Source organism: Castor canadensis, chromosome 10 (genome assembly GCF_047511655.1).
Source record: "Castor canadensis chromosome 10, mCasCan1.hap1v2, whole genome shotgun sequence".
Taxonomy (NCBI): Eukaryota; Metazoa; Chordata; class Mammalia; order Rodentia; family Castoridae; genus Castor; species Castor canadensis.
The window spans coordinates 87,378,465-87,402,665 of record NC_133395.1 but is presented as its reverse complement, the minus strand read 5'-3'; the positions used below and the strand labels follow the sequence as shown (position 1 = coordinate 87,402,665).

Genomic DNA, 24,201 nt, shown 5'->3' with positions numbered 1-24,201 from the left:
GCACGTCCCTCCCCGCCCGCCTGTAGGGCAGTTGGGGAGCGGTCCCCAACGTGGCCTGGGACCAACCTCGCTGGTTACCCGTGTCGCGGGCACGCGCCCCAGGAGAGTGTGGGGGGGGAGAGGATTCGGGGACGTAGCTGTGAGGATTCGGTGTGCGTGGGTCTGGCGGGTGGCCCAGACGGGGTGGGGTCGTTGTCACGGTGGGTCGTTGTGGTGGTGGTGGTGGTGGTGCTGGGGGTGGTGGTGGTGGGGGGGGGTGGTGGCGAAGTCCCCGAAGACAAAAGGAGCAGCGAGGGAGGGAGGAGCAAAAGCCTACAGCACCCGGTATTCCCAGGCGGTCTCCCATCCAAGTACTAACCAGGCCCGACCCTGCTTAGCTTCCGAGATCAGACGAGATCGGGCGCGTTCAGGGTGGTATGGCCGTAGACGCTAGCCGCCGCCTCCGGGAGCCCCAAGAGCCTACCGAGGGCCCCGGCGTGCGTCTCCACGCTGCTCTCCTGGCACGGCTGGGAGTCCGGGTGGGGGCTGGCAGCCCGGGGCCAGCGGCCAGAGGCCCCGCGCGCCTGCTCGGGCAGCCTGTCTCGCCCAGGTGGCCGCTGGGTGGCCCTCTTCCCGAGGTGTCCTGCTGCCAGGACGAGGGTCAAGTTTTCTCGGGGGAAAATTTCTCAGTGCTCTCGGGCGCTTGTTCTTCTGGGAATGTTCACTGCTGTGGCCAAGGCGGGGGACGCACAGCTCGGGCCAGGGCAAGCAGCCGCCCTCCTCCGTCGCCTCCTGGAGCCGTATACTTGGGTGTGTGCGTGGCTCCCAGCGGAGGTCTCGGGGTCCCTTCCTGTCCTCTTCGTCCGGAAAGCGCCACTGCCCCTCCAGCCCATCAGGAAAACGGCAGCCGCGCCCTTCGCCGACCCGCTCCGCCCTCCTCCACACTCAGGGCCTGGGGCTGCGGGGCTGAATCGTGAGGCTTTTCAGCCCAGGACCTCACCTCTGGCCCCTTTCACACCCGGGATCTTGGGAAGAAGAAACAAAACCAAACACAGCCAAAGCCATCTCCTCCGACCCGGGGCCCCTCCAAATCCCTTCCGATCCCGGGTTCCTGCCGGCCTCCCAGGGCTTTTCTCCCAGGCAGGCCTTCGCGGCCACTACACGGGGCTGAGCATTCGCGTCCTCGGGCGTCACGGGCCAGCGGCCACGCCAAGCACGCACGACTCCCGGGTCTCGTCTGCTCCTGGGTGCCCTGGGCCTCTTCCCTGTGCCGCTGCTGGGTCTTGTGCCCCTGCTTGGCCTCCTTCAGACCCGGCCCCGTGCTACGTGGCCACGTGCTACAGGATCGTGCCAGCAGAACTGGCCCTGGCTGAGCCCCGTACCCACCCTCCTGCCATCACTGGCCCTGCTAGCAAATGGCAGAGATCCTCTGGCCTCCGAGCCCAGACAAAAATCCTGATGCAGTTGGCCGAGGGGCCGCAAACCAAGGCTTCGCTTGTTCCCGCTCAGGCCCCAGCCATACCCTCTTGTCCTTCGGCTGCTCGTGTGTGGGGTGGGGGAGAGGAGGGTGTGTCCCCGTGCATGCGTGCGTGGTCTGGGTGTCTCTGCGTGGTGTGTGTGTGTGTGTGTGGGTGTGTGTGTGTGTGTGTGTGTGTTAGATGCCGTGCCTGGTGTAGGTGGGGAAGAGCAAGCCCTCACGCACAGAGCCCCATCACACACTGGGGCCGGGCCGAGGGGGTCAATCTGCTCGGCCTGATTGCGTTGGGCATACATTGCAGAAGGTGGGTTTTCCAAGGCGGAGCAGAGGGTCCCGGCACCTGAGGTTGTCCACGGGGAGAATGTCTGTTCCACGGGGGCAAGCGGTCCCTTCCGTCGTGCCCAAGCCCATGTGACCCCGAAGGCCAGGTGGCTCCGGTCCTTGAGCTGACTGAGGAGTGCTTTGAGACCCGGAGGGTGGCACAGGCGACTGGGCGCCAGCGGCGGCCCTCCCTCCCTTTGAGCGGGACGGGGAGCTGCCGCTGGCATCCGGAGCTCTGGCGGCCTGCGCCCTCTGTCCCTGTGACCGCAGGCTCTGCCGTGGGAGGCGGGATCCCACGTAGAGGTCGCGCGCTGGCTGCCCTGTCTTGGGTTGAGCAACGGAGCGCGACGTGGAGCAGCACCCGACTGAGGTTCCCTGCTTCTCTGTCCCCTGGCGTCTTGCCCTGGACCCAGTGCACCACCTTGTGGCGAGCCCAGTTGTGGCGCGTCCCGCTGTGGGGCCCGCTGGGGTGCAGGACCCACTTTCTCATGGCTTCCGCACGTCCCTCCCCGCCCGCCTGGAGGGCAGTTGGGGAGCGGTCCCCAACGTGGCCTGGGACCAACCTCGCTGGTGACCCGTGTCGCGGGCGCGCGCCCCAGGAGAGTGTGGGGAGGGGAGAGAATTCGGGGACGTAGCTGTGAGGATTCGGTGTGCGTGGGTCTGGCGGGTGGCCCGGACGGGGTCGGGGTCGTGGTCACGGTGGGTCGTTGTGGTGGTGGTGGTGGTGGTGCTGGGGGTGGTGGTGGTGGTGGGGGGGGTGGTGGCGAAGTCCCTGAAGACAAAAGGAGCAGCGAGGGAGGGAGGAGCAAAAGCCTACAGCACCCGGTATTCCCAGGCGGTCTGCCATCCAAGTACTAACCAGGCCCGACCCTGCTTAGCTTCCGAGATCAGACGAGATCGGGCGCGTTCTGGGTGGTATGGCCGTAGACGCTAGCCGCCGCCTCCGGGAGCCCCAAGAGCCTGCCGAGGGCCCCGGCGTGCGTCTCCACGCTGCTCTCCTGGCACGGCTGGGAGTCCGGGTGGGGGCTGGCAGCCCGGGGCCAGCGGCCAGAGGCCCCGCGCGCCTGCTCGGGCAGCCGGTCTCGCCCAGGTGGCCGCTGGGTGGCTTTCTTCCCGAGGTGTCCTGCTGCCAGGACGAGGGTCAAGTTTTCTCGGGGGAAAATTTCTCAGTGCCCTCGGGCGCTTGTTCTTCTGGGAATGTTCACTGCTGTGGCCAAGGCGGGGGACGCCCAGCTCGGGCCAGGGCAAGCAGCCGCCCTCCTCCGTCGCCTCCTGGAGCCGTATCCTTGGGTGGGTGCGTGGCTCCCAGCGGAGGTCTCGGGGACCCTTCCGGTCCTCTTCGTCCGGAAAGCGCCACTGCCCCTCCAGCCCATCAGGAAAACGGCAGCCGCGCCCTTCGCCGACCCGCTCCGCCCTCCTCCACACTCAGGGCCTGGGGCTGCGGGGCTGAATCGTGAGGCTTTCCAGCCCAGGACTTCACCTCTGGCCCCTTTCACACCCGGGATCTTGGGAAGAAGAAACAAAACCAAACACAGCCAAAGCCATCTCCTCCGACCCGGGGCCCCTCCACATCCCTTCCGATCCCGGGTTCCTGCCGGCCTCCCGGGGCGTTTCTCCCAGGCAGGCCTTCGCGGCCACTACACGGGGCTGAGCACTCGAGTCCTCGGGCGTCACGGGGCCCGCGGCCACGCCAAGCACGCACGACTCCCGGGTCTCGTCTGCTCCTGGGTGCCCTGGGCCTCTTCCCTGTGCCGCTGCTGGGTCTTGTGCCCCTGCTTGGCCTCCTTCAGACCCGACCCCGTGCTACGCGGCCACGTGCTACAGGATCGTGCCAGCAGAACTGGCCCTGACTGAGCCCCGTACCCACCCTCCTGCCATCCCTGGCCCTGCTAGCAAATGGCAGAGATCCTCTGGCCTCCGAGCCCAGACAAAAATCCTGATGCAGTTGGCCGAGGGGCCGCAAACCAAGGCTTCGCTTGTTCCCGCTCAGGCCCCAGCCATACCCTCTTGTCCTTCGGCTGCTCGTGTGTGGGGTGGGGGAGAGGAGGGTGCGTCCCCGTGCGTGCGTGCGTGGTCTGGGTGTCTCTGCGTGGTGTGTGTGTGTGTGTGTGTGTGTGTGTGTGTGTGTGTGTGTGTGTTAGATGCCGTGCCTGGTGTAGGTGGGGAAGAGCAAGCCCTCACGCACAGAGCCCCATCACACACTGGGGCCGGGCCGAGGGGGTCAATCTGCTCGGCCTGATTGCGTTGGGCATACATTGCAGAAGGTGGGTTTTCCAAGGCGGAGCAGAGGGTCCCGGCACCTGAGGTTGTCCACGGGGAGAATGTCTGTTCCACGGGGGCAAGCGGTCCCTTCCGTCGTGCCCAAGCCCATGTGACCCCGAAGGCCAGGTGGCCCCGGTCCTTGAGCTGACTGAGGAGTGCTTTGAGACCCGGAGGGTGGCACAGGCGACTGGGCGCCAGCGGCGGCCCTCCCTCCCTTTGAGCGGGACGGGGAGCTGCCGCTGGCATCCCGAGCTCTGGCGGCCTGCGCCCTCTGTCCCTGTGACCGCAGGCTCTGCCGTGGGAGGCGGGATCCCACGTAGAGGTCGCACGCTGGCTGCCCTGTCTTGGGTTGAGCGACGGAGCGCGACGTGGAGCAGCACCCGACTGAGGCTCCCTGCTTCTCTGTCCCCTGGCGTCTTGCCCTGGACCCAGTGAAACACCTTGTGGCGAGCCCAGGTGTGGCGCGTCCCGCTGTGGGGCCCGCTGGGGTGCAGGACCCACTTTCTCATGGCTTCCGCACGTCCCTCCCCGCCCGCCTGGAGGGCAGTTGGGGAGCGGTCCCCAACGTGGCCTGGGACCAACCTCGCTGGTGACCCGTGTCGCGGGCGCGCGCCCCAGGAGAGTGTGGGGAGGGGAGAGGATTCGGGGACGTAGCTGTGAGGATTCGGTGTGCGTGGGTCTGGCGGGTGGCCCGGACGGGGTTGGGGTCGTGGTCACGGTGGGTCGTTGTGGTGGTGGTGGTGGTGGTGGTGCTGGGGGTGGTGGTGGTGGTGGGGGGGGTGGTGGCGAAGTCCCCGAAGACAAAAGGAGCAGCGAGGGAGGGAGGAGCAAAAGCCTACAGCACCCGGTATTCCCAGGCGGTCTCCCATCCAAGTACTAACCAGGCCCGACCCTGCTTAGCTTCCGAGATCAGACGAGATCGGGCGCGTTCTGGGTGGTATGGCCGTAGATGCTAGCCGCCGCCTCCGGGAGCCCCAAGAGCCTGCCGAGGGCCCCGGCGTGCGTCTCCACGCTGCTCTCCTGGCACGGCTGGGAGTCCGGGTGGGGGCTGGCAGCCCGGGGCCAGCGGCCAGAGGCACCGCGCGCCTGCTCGGGCAGCCGGTCTCGCCCAGGTGGCCGCTGGGTGGCTTTCTTCCCGAGGTGTCCTGCTGCCAGGACGAGGGTCAAGTTTTCTCGGGGGAAAATTTCTCATTGCTCTCGGGCGCTTGTTCTTCTGGGAATGTGCACTGCTGTGGCCAAGGCGGGGGACGCACAGCTCGGGCCAGGGCAAGCAGCCGCCCTCCTCCGTCGCCTCCTGGAGCCGTATCCTTGGGTGGGTGCGTGGCTCCCAGCGGAGGTCTCGGGGACCCTTCCGGTCCTCTTCGTCCGGAAAGCGCCACTGCCCCTCCAGCCCATCAGGAAAACGGCAGCCGCGCCCTTCGCCGACCCGCTCCGCCCTCCTCCACACTCAGGGCCTGGGGCTGCGGGGCTGAATCGTGAGGCTTTCCAGCCCAGGACTTCACCTCTGGCCCCTTTCACACCCGGGATCTTGGGAAGAAGAAACAAAACCAAACACAGCCAAAGCCATCTCCTCCGACCCGGGGCCCCTCCACATCCCTTCCGATCCCGGGTTCCTGCCGGCCTCCCGGGGCGTTTCTCCCAGGCAGGCCTTCGCGGCCACTACACGGGGCTGAGCACTCGAGTCCTCGGGCGTCACGGGGCCCGCGGCCACGCCAAGCACGCACGACTCCCGGGTCTCGTCTGCTCCTGGGTGCCCTGGGCCTCTTCCCTGTGCCGCTGCTGGGTCTTGTGCCCCTGCTTGGCCTCCTTCAGACCCGGCCCCGTGCTACGCGGCCACGTGCTACAGGATCGTGCCAGCAGAACTGGCCCTGGCTGAGCCCCGTACCCACCCTCCTGCCATCCCTGGCCCTGCTAGCAAATGGCAGAGATCCTCTGGCCTCCGAGCCCAGACAAATATCCTGATGCAGTTGGCCGAGGGGCCGCAAACCAAGGCTTCGCTTGTTCCCGCTCAGGCCCCAGCCATACCCTCTTGTCCTTCGGCTGCTCGTGTGTGGGGTGGGGGAGAGGAGGGTGCGTCCCCGTGCGTGCGTGCGTGGTCTGGGTGTCTCTGCGTGGTGTGTGTGTGTGTGTGTGTGTGTGTGTGTGTTAGATGCCGTGCCTGGTGTAGGTGGGGAAGAGCAAGCCCTCACGCACAGAGCCCCATCACACACTGGGGCCGGGCCGAGGGGGTCAATCTGCTCAGCCTGATTGCGTTGGGCATACATTGCAGAAGGTGGGTTTTCCAAGGCGGAGCAGAGGGTCCCGGCACCTGAGGTTGTCCACGGGGAGAATGTCTGTTCCACGGGGGCAAGCGGTCCCTTTCGTCGTGCCCAAGCCGATGTGACCCCGAAGGCCAGGTGGCCCCGGTCCTTGAGTTGACTGAGGAGTGCTTTGAGATCCGGAGGGTGGCACAGGTGACTGGGCGCCAGCGGCGGCCCTCCCTCCCTTTGAGCGGGACGGGGAGCTGCCGCTGGCATCCAGAGCTCTGGCGGCCTGCGCCCTCTGTCCCTGTGACCGCAGGCTCTGCCGTGGGAGGCGGGATCCCACGTAGAGGTCGCGCGCTGGCTGCCCTGTCTTGGGTTGAGCGACGGAGCGCGACGTGGAGCAGCACCCGACTGAGGCTCCCTGCTTCTCTGTCCCCTGGCGTCTTGCCCTGGACCCAGTGCACCACCTTGTGGCGAGCCCAGGTGTGGCGCGTCCCGCTGTGGGGCCCGCTGGGGTGCAGGACCCACTTTCTCATGGCTTCCGCAGGTCCCTCCCCGCCCGCCTGGAGGGCAGTTGGGGAGCGTTCCCCAACGTGGCCTGGGACCAACCTCGCTGGTGACCCATGTCGCGGGCGCGCGCCCCAGGAGAGTGTGGGGAGGGGAGAGGATTCGGGGACGTAGCTGTGAGGATTCGGTGTGCGTGGGTCTGGCGGGTGGCCCGGACGGGGTCGGGGTCGTGGTCACGGTGGGTCGTTGTGGTGGTGGTGGTGGTGGTGCTGGGGTGGTGGTGGTGGTGGGGGGTGGTGGCGAAGTCCCCGAAGACAAAAGGAGCAGCGAGGGAGGGAGGAGCAAAAGCCTACAGCACCCGGTATTCCCAGGCGGTCTGCCATCCAAGTACTAATCAGGCCCGACCCTGCTTAGCTTCCGAGATCAGACGAGATCGGGCGCGTTCAGGGTGGTATGGCCGTAGACGCTAGCCGCCGCCTCCGGGAGCCCCAAGAGCCTGCCGAGGGCCCCGGCGTGCGTCTCCACGCTGCTCTCCTGGCACGGCTGGGAGTCCGGGTGGGGGCTGGCAGCCCGGGGCCAGCGGCCAGAGGCCCCGCGCGCCTGCTCGGGCAGCCGGTCTCGCCCAGGTGGCCGCTGGGTGGCTTTCTTCCCGAGGTGTCCTGCTGCCAGGACGAGGGTCAAGTTTTCTCGGGGGAAAATTTCTCAGTGCTCTCGGGCGCTTGTTCTTCTGGGAATGTCCACTGCTGTGGCCAAGGCGGGGGACGCACAGCTCGGGCCAGGGCAAGCAGCCGCCCTCCTCCGTCGCCTCCTGGAGCCGTATCCTTGGGTGGGTGCGTGGCTCCCAGCGGAGGTCTCGGGGACCCTTCCGGTCCTCTTCGTCCGGAAAGCGCCACTGCCCCTCCAGCCCATCAGGAAAACGGCAGCCGCGCCCTTCGCCGACCCGCTCCGCCCTCCTCCACGCTCAGGGCCTGGGGCTGCGGGGCTGAATCGTGAGGCTTTCCAGCCCAGGACTTCACCTCTGGCCCCTTTCACACCCGGAATCTTGGGAAGAAGAAACAAAACCAAACACAGCCAAAGCCATCTCCTCCGACCCGGGGCCCCTCCACATCCCTTCCGATCCCGGGTTCCTGCCGGCCTCCCGGGGCGTTTCTCCCAGGCAGGCCTTCGTGGCCACTACACGGGGCTGAGCACTCGAGTCCTCGGGCGTCACGGGGCCCGCGGCCACGCCAAGCACGCACGACTCCCGGGTCTCGTCTGCTCCTGGGTGCCCTGGGCCTCTTCCCTGTGCCGCTGCTGGGTCTTGTGCCCCTGCTTGGCCTCCTTCAGACCCGGCCCCGTGCTACGCGGCCACGTGCTACAGGATCGTGCCAGCAGAACTGGCCCTGGCTGAGCCCCGTACCCACCCTCCTGCCATCCCTGGCCCTGCTAGCAAATGGCAGAGATCCTCTGGCCTCCGAGCCCAGACAAAAATCCTGATGCAGTTGGCCGAGGGGCCGCAAACCAAGGCTTCTCTTGTTCCCGCTCAGGCCCCAGCCATACCCTCTTGTCCTTCGGCTGCTCGTGTGTGGGGTGGGGGAGAGGAGGGTGCGTCCCCGTGCGTGCGTGCGTGGTCTGGGTGTCTCTGCGTGGTGTTTGTGTGTGTGTGTGTGTGTGTTAGATGCCGTGCCTGGTGTAGGTGGGGAAGAGCAAGCCCTCACGCACAGAGCCCCATCACACACTGGGGCCGGGCCGAGGGGGTCAATCTGCTCGGCCTGATTGCGTTGGGCATACATTGCAGAAGGTGGGTTTTCCAAGGCGGAGCAGAGGGTCCCGGCACCTGAGGTTGTCCACGGGGAGAATGTCTGTTCCACGGGGGCAAGCGGTCCCTTCCGTCGTGCCCAAGCCCATGTGACCCCGAAGGCCAGGTGGCCCCGGTCCTTGAGATGACTGAGGAGTGCTTTGAGACCCGGAGGGTGGCACAGGCGACTGGGCGCCAGCGGCGGCACTCCCTCCCTTTGAGCGGGACGGGGAGCTGCCGCTGGCATCCGGAGCTCTGGCGGCCTGCGCCCTCTGTCCCTGTGACCGCAGGCTCTGCCGTGGGAGGCGGGATCCCACGTAGAGGTCGCGCGCTGGCTGCCCTGTCTTGGGTTGAGCGACGGAGCGCGACGTGGAGCAGCACCCGACTGAGGCTCCCTGCTTCTCTGTCCCCTGGCGTCTTGCCCTGGACCCAGTGCACCACCTTGTGGCGAGCCCAGGTGTGGCGCGTCCCGCTGTGGGGCCCGCTGGGGTGCAGGACCCACTTTCTCATGGCTTCCGCACGTCCCTCCCCGCCCGCCTGGAGGGCAGTTGGGGAGCGGTCCCCAACGTGGCCTGGGACCAACCTCGCTGGTGACCCGTGTCGCGGGCGCGCGCCCCAGGAGAGTGTGGGGAGGGGAGAGGATTCGGGGACGTAGCTGTGAGGATTCGGTGTGCGTGGGTCTGGCGGGTGGCCCGGACGGGGTCGGGGTCGTGGTCACGGTGGGTCGTTGTGGTGGTGGTGGTGGTGGTGGTGCTGGGGGTGGTGGTGGTGGTGGGGGGGGTGGTGGCGAAGTCCCCGAAGACAAAAGGAGCAGCGAGGGAGGGAGGAGCAAAAGCCTACAGCACCCGGTACTCCCAGGCGGTCTCCCATCCAAGTACTAACCAGGCCCGACCCTGCTTAGCTTCCGAGATCAGACGAGATCGGGCGCGTTCAGGGTGGTATGGCCGTAGACGCTAGCCGCCGCCTCCGGGAGCCCCAAGAGCCTGCCGAGGGCCCCGGCGTGCGTCTCCACGCTGCTCTCCTGGCACGGCTGGGAGTCCGGGTGGGGGCTGGCAGCCCGGGGCCAGCGGCCAGAGGCCCCGCGCGCCTGCTCGGGCAGCCGGTCTCGCCCAGGTGGCCGCTGGGTGGCTTTCTTCCCGAGGTGTCCTGCTGCCAGGACGAGGGTCAAGTTTTCTCGGGGGAAAATTTCTCAGTGCTCTCGGGCGCTTGTTCTTCTGGGAATGTCCACTGCTGTGGCCAAGGCGGGGGACGCACAGCTCGGGCCAGGGCAAGCAGCCGCCCTCCTCCGTCGCCTCCTGGAGCCGTATCCTTGGGTGGGTGCGTGGCTCCCAGCGGAGGTCTCGGGGACCCTTCCGGTCCTCTTCGTCCGGAAAGCGCCACTGCCCCTCCAGCCCATCAGGAAAACGGCAGCCGCGCCCTTCGCCGACCCGCTCCGCCCTCCTCCACACTCAGGGCCTGGGGCTGCGGGGCTGAATCGTGAGGCTTTCCAGCCCAGGACTTCACCTCTGGCCCCTTTCACACCCGGGATCTTGGGAAGAAGAAACAAAACCAAACACAGCCAAAGCCATCTCCTCCGACCCGGGGCCCCTCCACATCCCTTCCGATCCCAGGTTCCTGCCGGCCTCCCGGGGCGTTTCTCCCAGGCAGGCCTTCGCGGCCACTACACGGGGCTGAGCACTCGAGTCCTCGGGCGTCACGGGGCCCGCGGCCACGCCAAGCACGCACGACTCCCGGGTCTCGTCTGCTCCTGGGTGCCCTGGGCCTCTTCCCTGTGCCGCTGCTGGGTCTTGTGCCCCTGCTTGGCCTCCTTCAGACCCGTCCCCGTGCTACGTGGCCACGTGCTACAGGATCGTGCCAGCAGAACTGGCCCTGGCTGAGCCCCGTACCCACCCTCCTGCCATCCCTGGCCCTGCTAGCAAATGGCAGAGATCCTCTGGCCTCCGAGCCCAGACAAAAATCCTGATGCAGTTGGCCGAGGGGCCGCAAACCAAGGCTTCGCTTGTTCCCGCTCAGGCCCCAGCCATACCCTCTTGTCCTTCGGCTGCTCGTGTGTGGGGTGGGGGAGAGGAGGGTGCGTCCCCGTGCGTGCGTGCGTGGTCTGGGTGTCTCTGCCTGGTGTGTGTGTGTGTGTGTGTGTGTGTGTGTGTGTGTTAGATGCCGGCCTGGTGTAGGTGGGGAAGAGGAAGCCCTCACGCACAGAGCCCCATCACACACTGGGGCCGGGCCGAGGGGGTCAATCAGCTCGGCCTGATTGCGTTGGGCATACATTGCAGAAGGTGGGTTTTCCAAGGCGGAGCAGAGGGTCCCGGCACCTGAGGTTGTCCACGGGGAGAAAGTCTGTTCCACGGGGACAAGCGGTCCCTTCCGTCGTGCCCAAGGCCATGTGACCCCAAAGGCCAGGTGGCCCCGGTCCTTGAGCTGACTGAGGAGTGCTTTGAGACCCGGAGGGTGGCACAGGCGACTGGGTGCCAGCGGCGGCCCTACCTCCCTTTGAGCGGGACGGGGAGCTGCCGCTGGCATCCGGAGCTCTGGCGGCCTGCGCCCTCTGTCCCTGTGACCGCAGGCTCTGCCGTGGGAGGCGGGATCCCACGTAGATGTCGCGCGCTGGCTGCCCTGTCTTGGGTTGAGCGACCGAGCGTGACGTGGAGCAGCACCCGACTGAGGCTCCCTGCTTCTCTGTCCCCTGGCGTCTTACCCTGGACCCAGTGCACCACCTTGTGGCGAGCCCAGGTGTGGCGCGTCCCGCTGTGGGGCCCGCTGGGGTGCAGGACCCACTTTCTCATGGCTTCCGCACGTCCCTCCCCGCCCGCCTGGAGGGCAGTTGTGGAGCGGTCCCCAACGTGGCCTGGGACCAACCTCGCTGGTGACCCGTGTCGCGGGCGTGCGCCCCAGGAGAATGTGGGGAGGGGAGAGGATTCGGGGACGAAGCTGTGAGGATTCGGTGTGCGTGGGTCTGTCGGGTGGCCCGGACGGGGTCGGGGTCGTGGTCACGGTGGGTCGTTGTGGTGGTGCTGGTGGTGGTGGTGCTGGGGGTGGTGGTGGTGGTGGGGGGGTGGTGGCGAAGTCCCCGAAGACAAAAGGAGCAGCGAGGGAGGGAGGAGCAAAAGCCTACAGCACCCGGTATTCCCAGGCGGTCTCGCATCTAAGTACTAACCAGGCCCGACCCTGCTTAGCTTCTGAGATCAGACGAGATCGGGCGCGTTCAGGGTGGTATGGCCGTAGACGCTAGCCGCCGCCTCCGGGAGCCCCAAGAGCGTGCCAAGGGCCCCGGCGTGCGTCTCCACGCTGCTCTTCTGGCACGGCTGGGAGTCCGGGTGGGGGCTGGCAGCCCGGGGCCAGCCGCCAGAGGCCCCGCGCGCCTGCTCGGGCAGCCGGTCTCACCCAGGTGGCCGCTGGGTGGCTTTCTTCCCGAGGTGTCCTGCTGCCAGGACGAGGGTCAAGTTTTCTCGGGGGAAAATTTCTCAGTGCCCTCGGGCGCTTGTTCTTCTGGGAATGTTCACTGCTGTGGCCAAGGCGGGGGACGCACAGCTTGGGCCAGGGCAAGCAGCCGCCCTCCTCCGTCGCCTCCTGGAGCCGTATCCTTGGGTGGGTGCGTGGCTCCCAGCGGAGGTCTCGGGGACCCTTCCGGTCCTCTTCGTCCGGAAAGCGCCACTGCCCCTCCAGCCCATCAGGAAAACGGCAGCCGCGCCCTTCGCCAACCCGCTCCGCCCTCCTCCACGCTCAGGGCCTGGGGATGCGGGGCTGAATCGTGAGGCTTTCCAGCCTAGGACTTCACCTCTGGCCCCTTTCACACCCGGGATCTTGGGAAGAAGAAACAAAACCAAACACAGCCAAAGCCATCTCCTCCGACCCGGGGCCCCTCCACATCCCTTCCGATCACGGGTTCCTGCCGGCCTCCCGGGGCGTTTCTCCCAGGCAGGCCTTCGCGGCCACTACACGGGGCTGAGCACTCGAGTCCTCGGGCGTCACGGGGCCCGCGGCCACGCCAAGCACGCACGACTCCCGGGTCTCGTCTGCTCCTGGGTGCCCTGGGCCTCTTCCCTGTGCCGCTGCTGGGTCTTGTGCCCCTGCTTGGCCTCCTTCAGACCCGGCCCCGTGCTACGCGGCCACGTGCTACAGGATCGTGCCAGCAGAACTGGCCCTGGCTGAGCCTCGTAGCCACCCTCCTGCAATCCCTGGCCCTGCTAGCAAATGGCAGAGATCCTCTGGCCTCCGAGCCCAGACAAAAATCCTGATGCAGTTAGCCGAGGGGCCGCAAACCAAGGCTTCGCTTGTTCCCGCTCAGGCCCCAGCCATACCCTCTTGTCCTTCGGCTGCTCGTGTGTGGGGTGGGGGAGAGGAGGGTGCGTCCCCGTGCGTGCGTGCGTGGTCTGGGTGTCTCTGCGTGCTGTGTGTGTGTGTGTGTGTGTGTGTGTGTGTGTGTGTTAGATGCCGTGCCTGGTGTAGGTGGGGAAGAGCAAGCCCTCACGCACAGAGCCCCATCACACACTGGGGCCGGGCCGAGGGGGTCAATCAGCTCGGCCTGATTGCGTTGGGCATACATTGCAGAAGGTGGGTTTTCCAAGGCGGAGCAGAGGGTCCCGGCACCTGAGGTTGTCCACGGGGAGAAAGTCTGTTCCACGGGGGCAAGCTGTCCCTTCCGTCGTGCCCAAGGCCATGTGACCCCGAAGGCCAGGTGGCCCCGGTCCTTGAGCTGACTGAGGAGTGCTTTGAGACCCGGAGGGTGGCACAGGCGACTGGGCGCCAGCGGCGGCCCTCCCTCCCTTTGAGCGGGACGGGGAGCTGCCGCTGGCATCCGGAGCTCTGGCGGCCTGCGCCCTCTGTCCCTGTGACCACAGGCTCTGCCGAGGGAGGCGGGATCCCACGTAGAGGTCGCGCGCTGGCTGCCCTGTCTTGTGTTGAGCGACGGAGCGCGACGTGGAGCAGCACCCGACTGAGGCTCCCTGCTTCTCTGTCCCCTGGCGTCCTACCCTGCACCCAGTGCACCACCTTGTGGCGAGCTCAGGTGTGGCGCGTCCCGCTGTGGGGCCCGCTGGGGTGCAGGACCCACTTTCTCATGGCTTCCGCACGTCCCTCCCCGCCCGCCTGGAGGGCAGTTGTGGAGCGGTCCCCAACGTGGACTGGGACCAACCTCGCTGGTGACCCGTGTCGCGGGCGCGTGCCCCAGGAGAGTGTGGGGAGGGGAGAGGATTTGGGGACGTAGCTGTGAGGATTCGGTGTGCGTGGGTCTGGCGGGTGGCCCGGACGGGGTCGGGGTCGTGGTCACGGTGGGTCTTTGTGGTGGTGGTGGTGGTGGTGGTGCTGGGGGTGGTGGTGGTGGTGGGGTGGTGGTGGCGAAGTCCCCGAAGACAAAAGGAGCAGCGAGGGAGGGAGGAGCAAAAGCCTACAGCACCCGGTATTCCCAGGCGGTCTCCCATCCAAGTACTAACCAGGCCCGACCCTGCTTAGCTTCCGAGATCAGACGAGATCGGGCGCGTTCAGGGTGGTATGGCCGTAGACGCTAGCCGCCGCCTCCGGGAGCCCCAAGAGCCTGCCGAGGGCCCCGGCGTGCGTCTCCACGCTGCTCTCCTGGCACGGCTGGGAGTCCGGGTGGGGGCTGGCAGCCCGGGGCCAGCGGCCAGAGGCCCCGCGCGCCTGCTCGGGCAGCCGGTCTCGCCCAGGTGGCCGCTGGTTGGCTTTCTTCCCGAGGTGTCCTGCTGCCAGGACGAGGGTCAAGTTTTCTCGGGGGAAAATTTCTCAGTGCTCTCGGGCGCTTGTTCTTCTGGGAATGTTCACTGCTGTGGCCAAGGCGGGGGACGCACAGCTCGGGCCAGGACAAGCAGCCGCGCTCCTCCGTCGCCTCCTGGAGCCGTATCCTTGGGTGGGTGCGTGGCTCCCAGCGGAGGTCTCGGGGACCCTTCCGGTCCTCTTCGTCCGGAAAGCGCCACTGCCCCTCCAGCCCATCAGGAAAACGGCAGCCGCGCCCTTTGCCGACCCGCTCCGCCCTCCTCCACGCTCAGGGCATGGGGCTGCGGGGCTGAATCGTGAGGCTTTCCAGCCCAGGACTTCACCTCTGGCCCCTTTCACACCCGGGATCTTGGGAAGAAGAAACAAAACCAAACACAGCCAAAGCCATCTCCTCCGACCCGGGGCCCCTCCACATCCCTTCCGATCCCGGGTTCCTGCCGGCGTCCCCGGGCGTTTCTCCCAGGCAGGCCTTCGCGGCCACCACACGGGGCTGAGCACTCGAGGCCTCGGGTGTCACGGGGCCCGCGGCCACGCCAAGCACGCACGACTCCCGGGTCTCGTCTGCTCCTGGGTGCCCTGGGCCTCTTCCCTGTGCCGCTGCTGGGTCTTGTGCCCCTGCTTGGCCTCCTTCAGACCCGGCCCCGTGCTACGCGGCCACGTGCTACTGGATCGTGCCAGCAGAACTGGCCCTGGCTGAGCCCCGTACCCACCCTCCTGCCATCCCTGGCCCTGCTAGCAAATGGCAGAGATCCTCTGGCCTCCGAGCCCAGACAAAAATCCTGATGCAGTTGGCCGAGGGGCCGCAAACCAAGGCTTCGCTTGTTCCCGCTCAGGCCCCAGCCATACCCTCTTGTCCTTCGGCTGCTCGTGTGTGGGGTGGGGGAGAGGAGGGTGCGTCCCCGTGCGTGCGTGCGTGGTCTGGGTGTCTCTGCGTGGTGTGTGTGTGTGTGTGTGCGTGTGTGTGTGTGTGTGTGTGTTAGATGCCGTGCCTGGTGTAGGTGGGGAAGAGCAAGCCCTCACGCACAGAGCCCCATCACACACTGGGGCCGGGCCGAGGGGGTCAATCTGCTCGGCCTGATTGCGTTGGGCATACATTGCAGAAGGTGGGTTTTCCAAGGCGGAGCAGAGGGTCCCGGCACCTGAGGTTGTCCACGGGGAGAATGTCTGTTCCACGGGGGCAAGCGGTCCCTTCCGTCGTGCCCAAGCCCATGTGACCCCGAAGGCCAGGTGGCCCCGGTCCTTGAGATGACTGAGGAGTGCTTTGAGACCCGGAGGGTGGCACAGGCGACTGGGCGCCAGCGGCGTCCCTCCCTCCCTTTGAGCGGGACGGGGAGCTGCCGCTGGCATCCGGAGCTCTGGCGGCCTGCGCCCTCTGTCCCTGTGACCGCAGGCTCTGCCGTGGGAGGCGGGATCCCACGTAGAGGTCGCGCGCTGGCTGCCCTGTCTTGGGTTGAGCGACGGAGCGCGACGTGGAGCAGCACCCGACTGAGGCTCCCTGCTTCTCTGTCCCCTGGCGTCTTGCCCTGGACCCAGTGCACCACCTTGTGGCGAGCCCAGGTGTGGCGCGTCCCGCTGTGGGGCCCGCTGGGGTGCAGGACCCACTTTCTCATGGCTTCCGCACGTCCCTCCCCGCCCGCCTGGAGGGCAGTTGGGGAGCGGTCCCCAACGTGGCCTGGGACCAACCTCGCTGGTGACCCGTGTCGCGGGCGCGCGCCCCAGGAGAGTGTGGGGAGGGGAGAGGATTCGGGGACGTAGCTGTGAGGATTCGGTGTGCGTGGGTCTGGCGGGTGGCCCGGACGGGGTCGGGGTCGTGGTCACGGTGGGTCGTTGTGGTGGTGGTGGTGGTGGTGGTGCTGGGGGTGGTGGTGGTGGTGGGGGGGGTGGTGGCGAAGTCCCCGAAGACAAAAGGAGCAGCGAGGGAGGGAGGAGCAAAAGCCTACAGCACCCGGTACTCCCAGGCGGTCTCCCATCCAAGTACTAACCAGGCCCGACCCTGCTTAGCTTCCGAGATCAGACGAGATCGGGCGCGTTCAGGGTGGTATGGCCGTAGACGCTAGCCGCCGCCTCCGGGAGCCCCAAGAGCCTGCCGAGGGCCCCGGCGTGCGTCTCCACGCTGCTCTCCTGGCACGGCTGGGAGTCCGGGTGGGGGCTGGCAGCCCGGGGCCAGCGGCCAGAGGCCCCGCGCGCCTGCTCGGGCAGCCGGTCTCGCCCAGGTGGCCGCTGGGTGGCTTTCTTCCCGAGGTGTCCTGCTGCCAGGACGAGGGTCAAGTTTTCTCGGGGGAAAATTTCTCAGTGCTCTCGGGCGCTTGTTCTTCTGGGAATGTCCACTGCTGTGGCCAAGGCGGGGGACGCACAGCTCGGGCCAGGGCAAGCAGCCGCCCTCCTCCGTCGCCTCCTGGAGCCGTATCCTTGGGTGGGTGCGTGGCTCCCAGCGGAGGTCTCGGGGACCCTTCCGGTCCTCTTCGTCCGGAAAGCGCCACTGCCCCTCCAGCCCATCAGGAAAACGGCAGCCGCGCCCTTCGCCGACCCGCTCCGCCCTCCTCCACACTCAGGGCCTGGGGCTGCGGGGCTGAATCGTGAGGCTTTCCAGCCCAGGACTTCACCTCTGGCCCCTTTCACACCCGGGATCTTGGGAAGAAGAAACAAAACCAAACACAGCCAAAGCCATCTCCTCCGACCCGGGGCCCCTCCACATCCCTTCCGATCCCAGGTTCCTGCCGGCCTCCCGGGGCGTTTCTCCCAGGCAGGCCTTCGCGGCCACTACACGGGGCTGAGCACTCGAGTCCTCGGGCGTCACGGGGCCCGCGGCCACGCCAAGCACGCACGACTCCCGGGTCTCGTCTGCTCCTGGGTGCCCTGGGCCTCTTCCCTGTGCCGCTGCTGGGTCTTGTGCCCCTGCTTGGCCTCCTTCAGACCCGTCCCCGTGCTACGTGGCCACGTGCTACAGGATCGTGCCAGCAGAACTGGCCCTGGCTGAGCCCCGTACCCACCCTCCTGCCATCCCTGGCCCTGCTAGCAAATGGCAGAGATCCTCTGGCCTCCGAGCCCAGACAAAAATCCTGATGCAGTTGGCCGAGGGGCCGCAAACCAAGGCTTCGCTTGTTCCCGCTCAGGCCCCAGCCATACCCTCTTGTCCTTCGGCTGCTCGTGTGTGGGGTGGGGGAGAGGAGGGTGCGTCCCCGTGCGTGCGTGCGTGGTCTGGGTGTCTCTGCCTGGTGTGTGTGTGTGTGTGTGTGTGTGTGTGTGTGTGTTAGATGCCGGCCTGGTGTAGGTGGGGAAGAGGAAGCCCTCACGCACAGAGCCCCATCACACACTGGGGCCGGGCCGAGGGGGTCAATCAGCTCGGCCTGATTGCGTTGGGCATACATTGCAGAAGGTGGGTTTTCCAAGGCGGAGCAGAGGGTCCCGGCACCTGAGGTTGTCCACGGGGAGAAAGTCTGTTCCACGGGGACAAGCGGTCCCTTCCGTCGTGCCCAAGGCCATGTGACCCCAAAGGCCAGGTGGCCCCGGTCCTTGAGCTGACTGAGGAGTGCTTTGAGACCCGGAGGGTGGCACAGGCGACTGGGTGCCAGCGGCGGCCCTACCTCCCTTTGAGCGGGACGGGGAGCTGCCGCTGGCATCCGGAGCTCTGGCGGCCTGCGCCCTCTGTCCCTGTGACCGCAGGCTCTGCCGTGGGAGGCGGGATCCCACGTAGATGTCGCGCGCTGGCTGCCCTGTCTTGGGTTGAGCGACCGAGCGTGACGTGGAGCAGCACCCGACTGAGGCTCCCTGCTTCTCTGTCCCCTGGCGTCTTACCCTGGACCCAGTGCACCACCTTGTGGCGAGCCCAGGTGTGGCGCGTCCCGCTGTGGGGCCCGCTGGGGTGCAGGACCCACTTTCTCATGGCTTCCGCACGTCCCTCCCCGCCCGCCTGGAGGGCAGTTGTGGAGCGGTCCCCAACGTGGCCTGGGACCAACCTCGCTGGTGACCCGTGTCGCGGGCGTGCGCCCCAGGAGAATGTGGGGAGGGGAGAGGATTCGGGGACGAAGCTGTGAGGATTCGGTGTGCGTGGGTCTGGCGGGTGGCCCGGACGGGGTCGGGGTCGTGGTCACGGTGGGTCGTTGTGGTGGTGCTGGTGGTGGTGGTGCTGGGGGTGGTGGTGGTGGGGGGGGGGTGGTGGCGAAGTCCCCGAAGACAAAAGGAGCAGCGAGGGAGGGAGGAGCAAAAGCCTACAGCACCCGGTATTCCCAGGCGGTCTCGCATCTAAGTACTAACCAGGCCCGACCCTGCTTAGCTTCTGAGATCAGACGAGATCGGGCGCGTTCAGGGTGGTATGGCCGTAGACGCTAGCCGCCGCCTCCGGGAGCCCCAAGAGCGTGCCAAGGGCCCCGGCGTGCGTCTCCACGCTGCTCTTCTGGCACGGCTGGGAGTCCGGGTGGGGGCTGGCAGCCCGGGGCCAGCCGCCAGAGGCCCCGCGCGCCTGCTCGGGCAGCCGGTCTCACCCAGGTGGCCGCTGGGTGGCTTTCTTCCCGAGGTGTCCTGCTGCCAGGACGAGGGTCAAGTTTTCTCGGGGGAAAATTTCTCAGTGCCCTCGGGCGCTTGTTCTTCTGGGAATGTTCACTGCTGTGGCCAAGGCGGGGGACGCACAGCTTGGGCCAGGGCAAGCAGCCGCCCTCCTCCGTCGCCTCCTGGAGCCGTATCCTTGGGTGGGTGCGTGGCTCCCAGCGGAGGTCTCGGGGACCCTTCCGGTCCTCTTCGTCCGGAAAGCGCCACTGCCCCTCCAGCCCATCAGGAAAACGGCAGCCGCGCCCTTCGCCGACCCGCTCCGCCCTCCTCCACGCTCAGGGCCTGGGGATGCGGGGCTGAATCGTGAGGCTTTCCAGCCTAGGACTTCACCTCTGGCCCCTTTCACACCCGGGATCTTGGGAAGAAGAAACAAAACCAAACACAGCCAAAGCCATCTCCTCCGACCCGGGGCCCCTCCACATCCCTTCCGATCACGGGTTCCTGCCGGCCTCCCGGGGCGTTTCTCCCAGGCAGGCCTTCGCGGCCACTACACGGGGCTGAGCACTCGAGTCCTCGGGCGTCACGGGGCCCGCGGCCACGCCAAGCACGCACGACTCCCGGGTCTCGTCTGCTCCTGGGTGCCCTGGGCCTCTTCCCTGTGCCGCTGCTGGGTCTTGTGCCCCTGCTTGGCCTCCTTCAGACCCGGCCCCGTGCTACGCGGCCACGTGCTACAGGATCGTGCCAGCAGAACTGGCCCTGGCTGAGCCTCGTAGCCACCCTCCTGCAATCCCTGGCCCTGCTAGCAAATGGCAGAGATCCTCTGGCCTCCGAGCCCAGACAAAAATCCTGATGCAGTTAGCCGAGGGGCCGCAAACCAAGGCTTCGCTTGTTCCCGCTCAGGCCCCAGCCATACCCTCTTGTCCTTCGGCTGCTCGTGTGTGGGGTGGGGGAGAGGAGGGTGCGTCCCCGTGCGTGCGTGCGTGGTCTGGGTGTCTCTGCGTGCTGTGTGTGTGTGTGTGGGTGTGTGTGTGTGTGTGTGTGTTAGATGCCGTGCCTGGTGTAGGTGGGGAAGAGCAAGCCCTCACGCACAGAGCCCCATCACACACTGGGGCCGGGCCGAGGGGGTCAATCAGCTCGGCCTGATTGCGTTGGGCATACATTGCAGAAGGTGGGTTTTCCAAGGCGGAGCAGAGGGTCCCGGCACCTGAGGTTGTCCACGGGGAGAAAGTCTGTTCCACGGGGGCAAGCTGTCCCTTCCGTCGTGCCCAAGGCCATGTGACCCCGAAGGCCAGGTGGCCCCGGTCCTTGAGCTGACTGAGGAGTGCTTTGAGACCCGGAGGGTGGCACAGGCGACTGGGCGCCAGCGGCGGCCCTCCCTCCCTTTGAGCGGGACGGGGAGCTGCCGCTGGCATCCGGAGCTCTGGCGGCCTGCGCCCTCTGTCCCTGTGACCACAGGCTCTGCCGAGGGAGGCGGGATCCCACGTAGAGGTCGCGCGCTGGCTGCCCTGTCTTGTGTTGAGCGACGGAGCGCGACGTGGAGCAGCACCCGACTGAGGCTCCCTGCTTCTCTGTCCCCTGGCGTCCTACCCTGCACCCAGTGCACCACCTTGTGGCGAGCTCAGGTGTGGCGCGTCCCGCTGTGGGGCCCGCTGGGGTGCAGGACCCACTTTCTCATGGCTTCCGCACGTCCCTCCCCGCCCGCCTGGAGGGCAGTTGTGGAGCGGTCCCCAACGTGGACTGGGACCAACCTCGCTGGTGACCCGTGTCGCGGGCGCGCGCCCCAGGAGAGTGTGGGGAGGGGAGAGGATTTGGGGACGTAGCTGTGAGGATTCGGTGTGCGTGGGTCTGGCGGGTGGCCCGGACGGGGTCGGGGTCGTGGTCACGGTGGGTCTTTGTGGTGGTGGTGGTGGTGGTGGTGCTGGGGGTGGTGGTGGTGGTGGGGTGGTGGTGGCGAAGTCCCCGAAGACAAAAGGAGCAGCGAGGGAGGGAGGAGCAAAAGCCTACAGCACCCGGTATTCCCAGGCGGTCTCCCATCCAAGTACTAACCAGGCCCGACCCTGCTTAGCTTCCGAGATCAGACGAGATCGGGCGCGTTCAGGGTGGTATGGCCGTAGACGCTAGCCGCCGCCTCCGGGAGCCCCAAGAGCCTGCCGAGGGCCCCGGCGTGCGTCTCCACGCTGCTCTCCTGGCACGGCTGGGAGTCCGGGTGGGGGCTGGCAGCCCGGGGCCAGCGGCCAGAGGCCCCGCGCGCCTGCTCGGGCAGCCGGTCTCGCCCAGGTGGCCGCTGGTTGGCTTTCTTCCCGAGGTGTCCTGCTGCCAGGACGAGGGTCAAGTTTTCTCGGGGGAAAATTTCTCAGTGCTCTCGGGCGCTTGTTCTTCTGGGAATGTTCACTGCTGTGGCCAAGGCGGGGGACGCACAACTCGGGCCAGGACAAGCAGCCGCGCTCCTCCGTCGCCTCCTGGAGCCGTATCCTTGGGTGGGTGCGTGGCTCCCAGCGGAGGTCTCGGGGACCCTTCCGGTCCTCTTCGTCCGGAAAGCGCCACTGCCCCTCCAGCCCATCAGGAAAACGGCAGCCGCGCCCTTTGCCGACCCGCTCCGCCCTCCTCCACGCTCAGGGCATGGGGCTGCGGGGCTGAATCGTGAGGCTTTCCAGCCCAGGACTTCACCTCTGGCCCCTTTCACACCCGGGATCTTGGGAAGAAGAAACAAAACCAAACACAGCCAAAGCCATCTCCTCCGACCCGGGGCCCCTCCACATCCCTTCCGATCCCGGGTTCCTGCCGGCCTCCCCGGGCGTTTCTCCCAGGCAGGCCTTCGCGGCCACCACACGGGGCTGAGCACTCGAGGCCTCGGGTGTCACGGGGCCCGCGGCCACGCCAAGCACGCACGACTCCCGGGTCTCGTCTGCTCCTGGGTGCCCTGGGCCTCTTCCCTGTGCCGCTGCTGGGTCTTGTGCCCCTGCTTGGCCTCCTTCAGACCCGGCCCCGTGCTACGCGGCCACGTGCTACTGGATCGTGCCAGCAGAACTGGCCCTGTCTGAGCCCCGTACCCACACTCCTGCCATCCCTGGCCCTGCTAGCAAATGGCAGAGATCCTCTGGCCTCCGAGCCCAGACAAAAATCCTGATGCAGTTGGCCGAGGGGCCGCAAACCAAGGCTTCGCTTGTTCCCGCTCAGGCCCCAGCCATACCCTCTTGTCCTTCGGCTGCTCGTGTGTGGGGTGGGGGAGAGGAGGGTGCGTCCCCGTGCGTGCGTGCGTGGTCTGGGTGTCTCTGCGTGGTGTGTGTGTGTGTGTGTGCGTGTGTGTGTGTGTGTGTGTGTTAGATGCCGTGCCTGGTGTAGGTGGGGAAGAGCAAGCCCTCACGCACAGAGCCCCATCACACACTGGGGCCGGGCCGAGGGGGTCAATCTGCTCGGCCTGATTGCGTTGGGCATACATTGCAGAAGGTGGGTTTTCCAAGGCGGAGCAGAGGGTCCCGGCACCTGAGGTTGTCCACGGGGAGAATGTCTGTTCCACGGGGGCAAGCGGTCCCTTCCGTCGTGCCCAAGCCCATGTGACCCCGAAGGCCAGGTGGCCCCGGTCCTTGAGATGACTGAGGAGTGCTTTGAGACCCGGAGGGTGGCACAGGCGACTGGGCGCCAGCGGCGTCCCTCCCTCCCTTTGAGCGGGACGGGGAGCTGCCGCTGGCATCCGGAGCTCTGGCGGCCTGCGCCCTCTGTCCCTGTGACCGCAGGCTCTGCCGTGGGAGGCGGGATCCCACGTAGAGGTCGCGCGCTGGCTGCCCTGTCTTGGGTTGAGCGACGGAGCGCGACGTGGAGCAGCACCCGACTGAGGCTCCCTGCTTCTCTGTCCCCTGGCGTCTTGCCCTGGACCCAGTGCACCACCTTGTGGCGAGCCCAGGTGTGGCGCGTCCCGCTGTGGGGCCCGCTGGGGTGCAGGACCCACTTTCTCATGGCTTCCGCACGTCCCTCCCCGCCCGCCTGGAGGGCAGTTGGGGAGCGGTCCCCAACGTGGCCTGGGACCAACCTCGCTGGTGACCCGTGTCGCGGGCGCGCGCCCCAGGAGAGTGTGGGGAGGGGAGAGGATTCGGGGACGTAGCTGTGAGGATTCGGTGTGCGTGGGTCTGGCGGGTGGCCCGGACGGGGTCGGGGTCGTGGTCACGGTGGGTCGTTGTGGTGGTGGTGGTGGTGGTGGTGCTGGGGGTGGTGGTGGTGGTGGGGGGGGTGGTGGCGAAGTCCCCGAAGACAAAAGGAGCAGCGAGGGAGGGAGGAGCAAAAGCCTACAGCACCCGGTACTCCCAGGCGGTCTCCCATCCAAGTACTAACCAGGCCCGACCCTGCTTAGCTTCCGAGATCAGACGAGATCGGGCGCGTTCAGGGTGGTATGGCCGTAGACGCTAGCCGCCGCCTCCGGGAGCCCCAAGAGCCTGCCGAGGGCCCCGGCGTGCGTCTCCACGCTGCTCTCCTGGCACGGCTGGGAGTCCGGGTGGGGGCTGGCAGCCCGGGGCCAGCGGCCAGAGGCCCCGCGCGCCTGCTCGGGCAGCCGGTCTCGCCCAGGTGGCCGCTGGGTGGCTTTCTTCCCGAGGTGTCCTGCTGCCAGGACGAGGGTCAAGTTTTCTCGGGGGAAAATTTCTCAGTGCTCTCGGGCGCTTGTTCTTCTGGGAATGTCCACTGCTGTGGCCAAGGCGGGGGACGCACAGCTCGGGCCAGGGCAAGCAGCCGCCCTCCTCCGTCGCCTCCTGGAGCCGTATCCTTGGGTGGGTGCGTGGCTCCCAGCGGAGGTCTCGGGGACCCTTCCGGTCCTCTTCGTCCGGAAAGCGCCACTGCCCCTCCAGCCCATCAGGAAAACGGCAGCCGCGCCCTTCGCCGACCCGCTCCGCCCTCCTCCACACTCAGGGCCTGGGGCTGCGGGGCTGAATCGTGAGGCTTTCCAGCCCAGGACTTCACCTCTGGCCCCTTTCACACCCGGGATCTTGGGAAGAAGAAACAAAACCAAACACAGCCAAAGCCATCTCCTCCGACCTGGGGCCCCTCCACATCCCTTCCGATCCCAGGTTCCTGCCGGCCTCCCGGGGCGTTTCTCCCAGGCAGGCCTTCGCGGCCACTACACGGGGCTGAGCACTCGAGTCCTCGGGCGTCACGGGGCCCGCGGCCACGCCAAGCACGCACGACTCCCGGGTCTCGTCTGCTCCTGGGTGCCCTGGGCCTCTTCCCTGTGCCGCTGCTGGGTCTTGTGCCCCTGCTTGGCCTCCTTCAGACCCGTCCCCGTGCTACGTGGCCACGTGCTACAGGATCGTGCCAGCAGAACTGGCCCTGGCTGAGCCCCGTACCCACCCTCCTGCCATCCCTGGCCCTGCTAGCAAATGGCAGAGATCCTCTGGCCTCCGAGCCCAGACAAAAATCCTGATGCAGTTGGCCGAGGG

General features: G+C 67.3%; 11 non-coding genes across 11 annotated transcripts; all 11 read right to left on the bottom strand.

Annotated features, from left to right (window-relative positions):
- Nucleotides 1–309: 309 nt before the first annotated feature.
- On the bottom strand, nucleotides 310–428 carry LOC141413531 (5S ribosomal RNA). The gene has a single exon (XR_012438322.1). It is a non-coding gene; the product is annotated as a 5S ribosomal RNA (ribosomal RNA).
- A 2,159-nt stretch (nucleotides 429–2,587) lies between these two features.
- LOC141412911 (5S ribosomal RNA) lies at nucleotides 2,588–2,706 on the bottom strand. Its single transcript, XR_012437753.1, has one exon. It is a non-coding gene; the product is annotated as a 5S ribosomal RNA (ribosomal RNA).
- A 2,165-nt stretch (nucleotides 2,707–4,871) lies between these two features.
- LOC141412870 (5S ribosomal RNA) lies at nucleotides 4,872–4,990 on the bottom strand. The gene has a single exon (XR_012437712.1). It is a non-coding gene; the product is annotated as a 5S ribosomal RNA (ribosomal RNA).
- A 2,145-nt stretch (nucleotides 4,991–7,135) lies between these two features.
- Nucleotides 7,136–7,254, bottom strand: LOC141412739 (5S ribosomal RNA). Its single transcript, XR_012437581.1, has one exon. It is a non-coding gene; the product is annotated as a 5S ribosomal RNA (ribosomal RNA).
- A 2,145-nt stretch (nucleotides 7,255–9,399) lies between these two features.
- On the bottom strand, nucleotides 9,400–9,518 carry LOC141412465 (5S ribosomal RNA). The gene has a single exon (XR_012437304.1). It is a non-coding gene; the product is annotated as a 5S ribosomal RNA (ribosomal RNA).
- Nucleotides 9,519–11,671: 2,153 nt separating this feature from the next.
- On the bottom strand, nucleotides 11,672–11,790 carry LOC141413007 (5S ribosomal RNA). Its single transcript, XR_012437849.1, has one exon. It is a non-coding gene; the product is annotated as a 5S ribosomal RNA (ribosomal RNA).
- Nucleotides 11,791–13,946: 2,156 nt separating this feature from the next.
- Nucleotides 13,947–14,065, bottom strand: LOC141413530 (5S ribosomal RNA). Its single transcript, XR_012438321.1, has one exon. It is a non-coding gene; the product is annotated as a 5S ribosomal RNA (ribosomal RNA).
- Nucleotides 14,066–16,226: 2,161 nt separating this feature from the next.
- On the bottom strand, nucleotides 16,227–16,345 carry LOC141412464 (5S ribosomal RNA). Its single transcript, XR_012437303.1, has one exon. It is a non-coding gene; the product is annotated as a 5S ribosomal RNA (ribosomal RNA).
- A 2,153-nt stretch (nucleotides 16,346–18,498) lies between these two features.
- LOC141413006 (5S ribosomal RNA) lies at nucleotides 18,499–18,617 on the bottom strand. The gene has a single exon (XR_012437848.1). It is a non-coding gene; the product is annotated as a 5S ribosomal RNA (ribosomal RNA).
- Nucleotides 18,618–20,775: 2,158 nt separating this feature from the next.
- LOC141413529 (5S ribosomal RNA) lies at nucleotides 20,776–20,894 on the bottom strand. Its single transcript, XR_012438320.1, has one exon. It is a non-coding gene; the product is annotated as a 5S ribosomal RNA (ribosomal RNA).
- A 2,161-nt stretch (nucleotides 20,895–23,055) lies between these two features.
- On the bottom strand, nucleotides 23,056–23,174 carry LOC141412461 (5S ribosomal RNA). The gene has a single exon (XR_012437301.1). It is a non-coding gene; the product is annotated as a 5S ribosomal RNA (ribosomal RNA).
- Nucleotides 23,175–24,201: the final 1,027 nt, after the last annotated feature.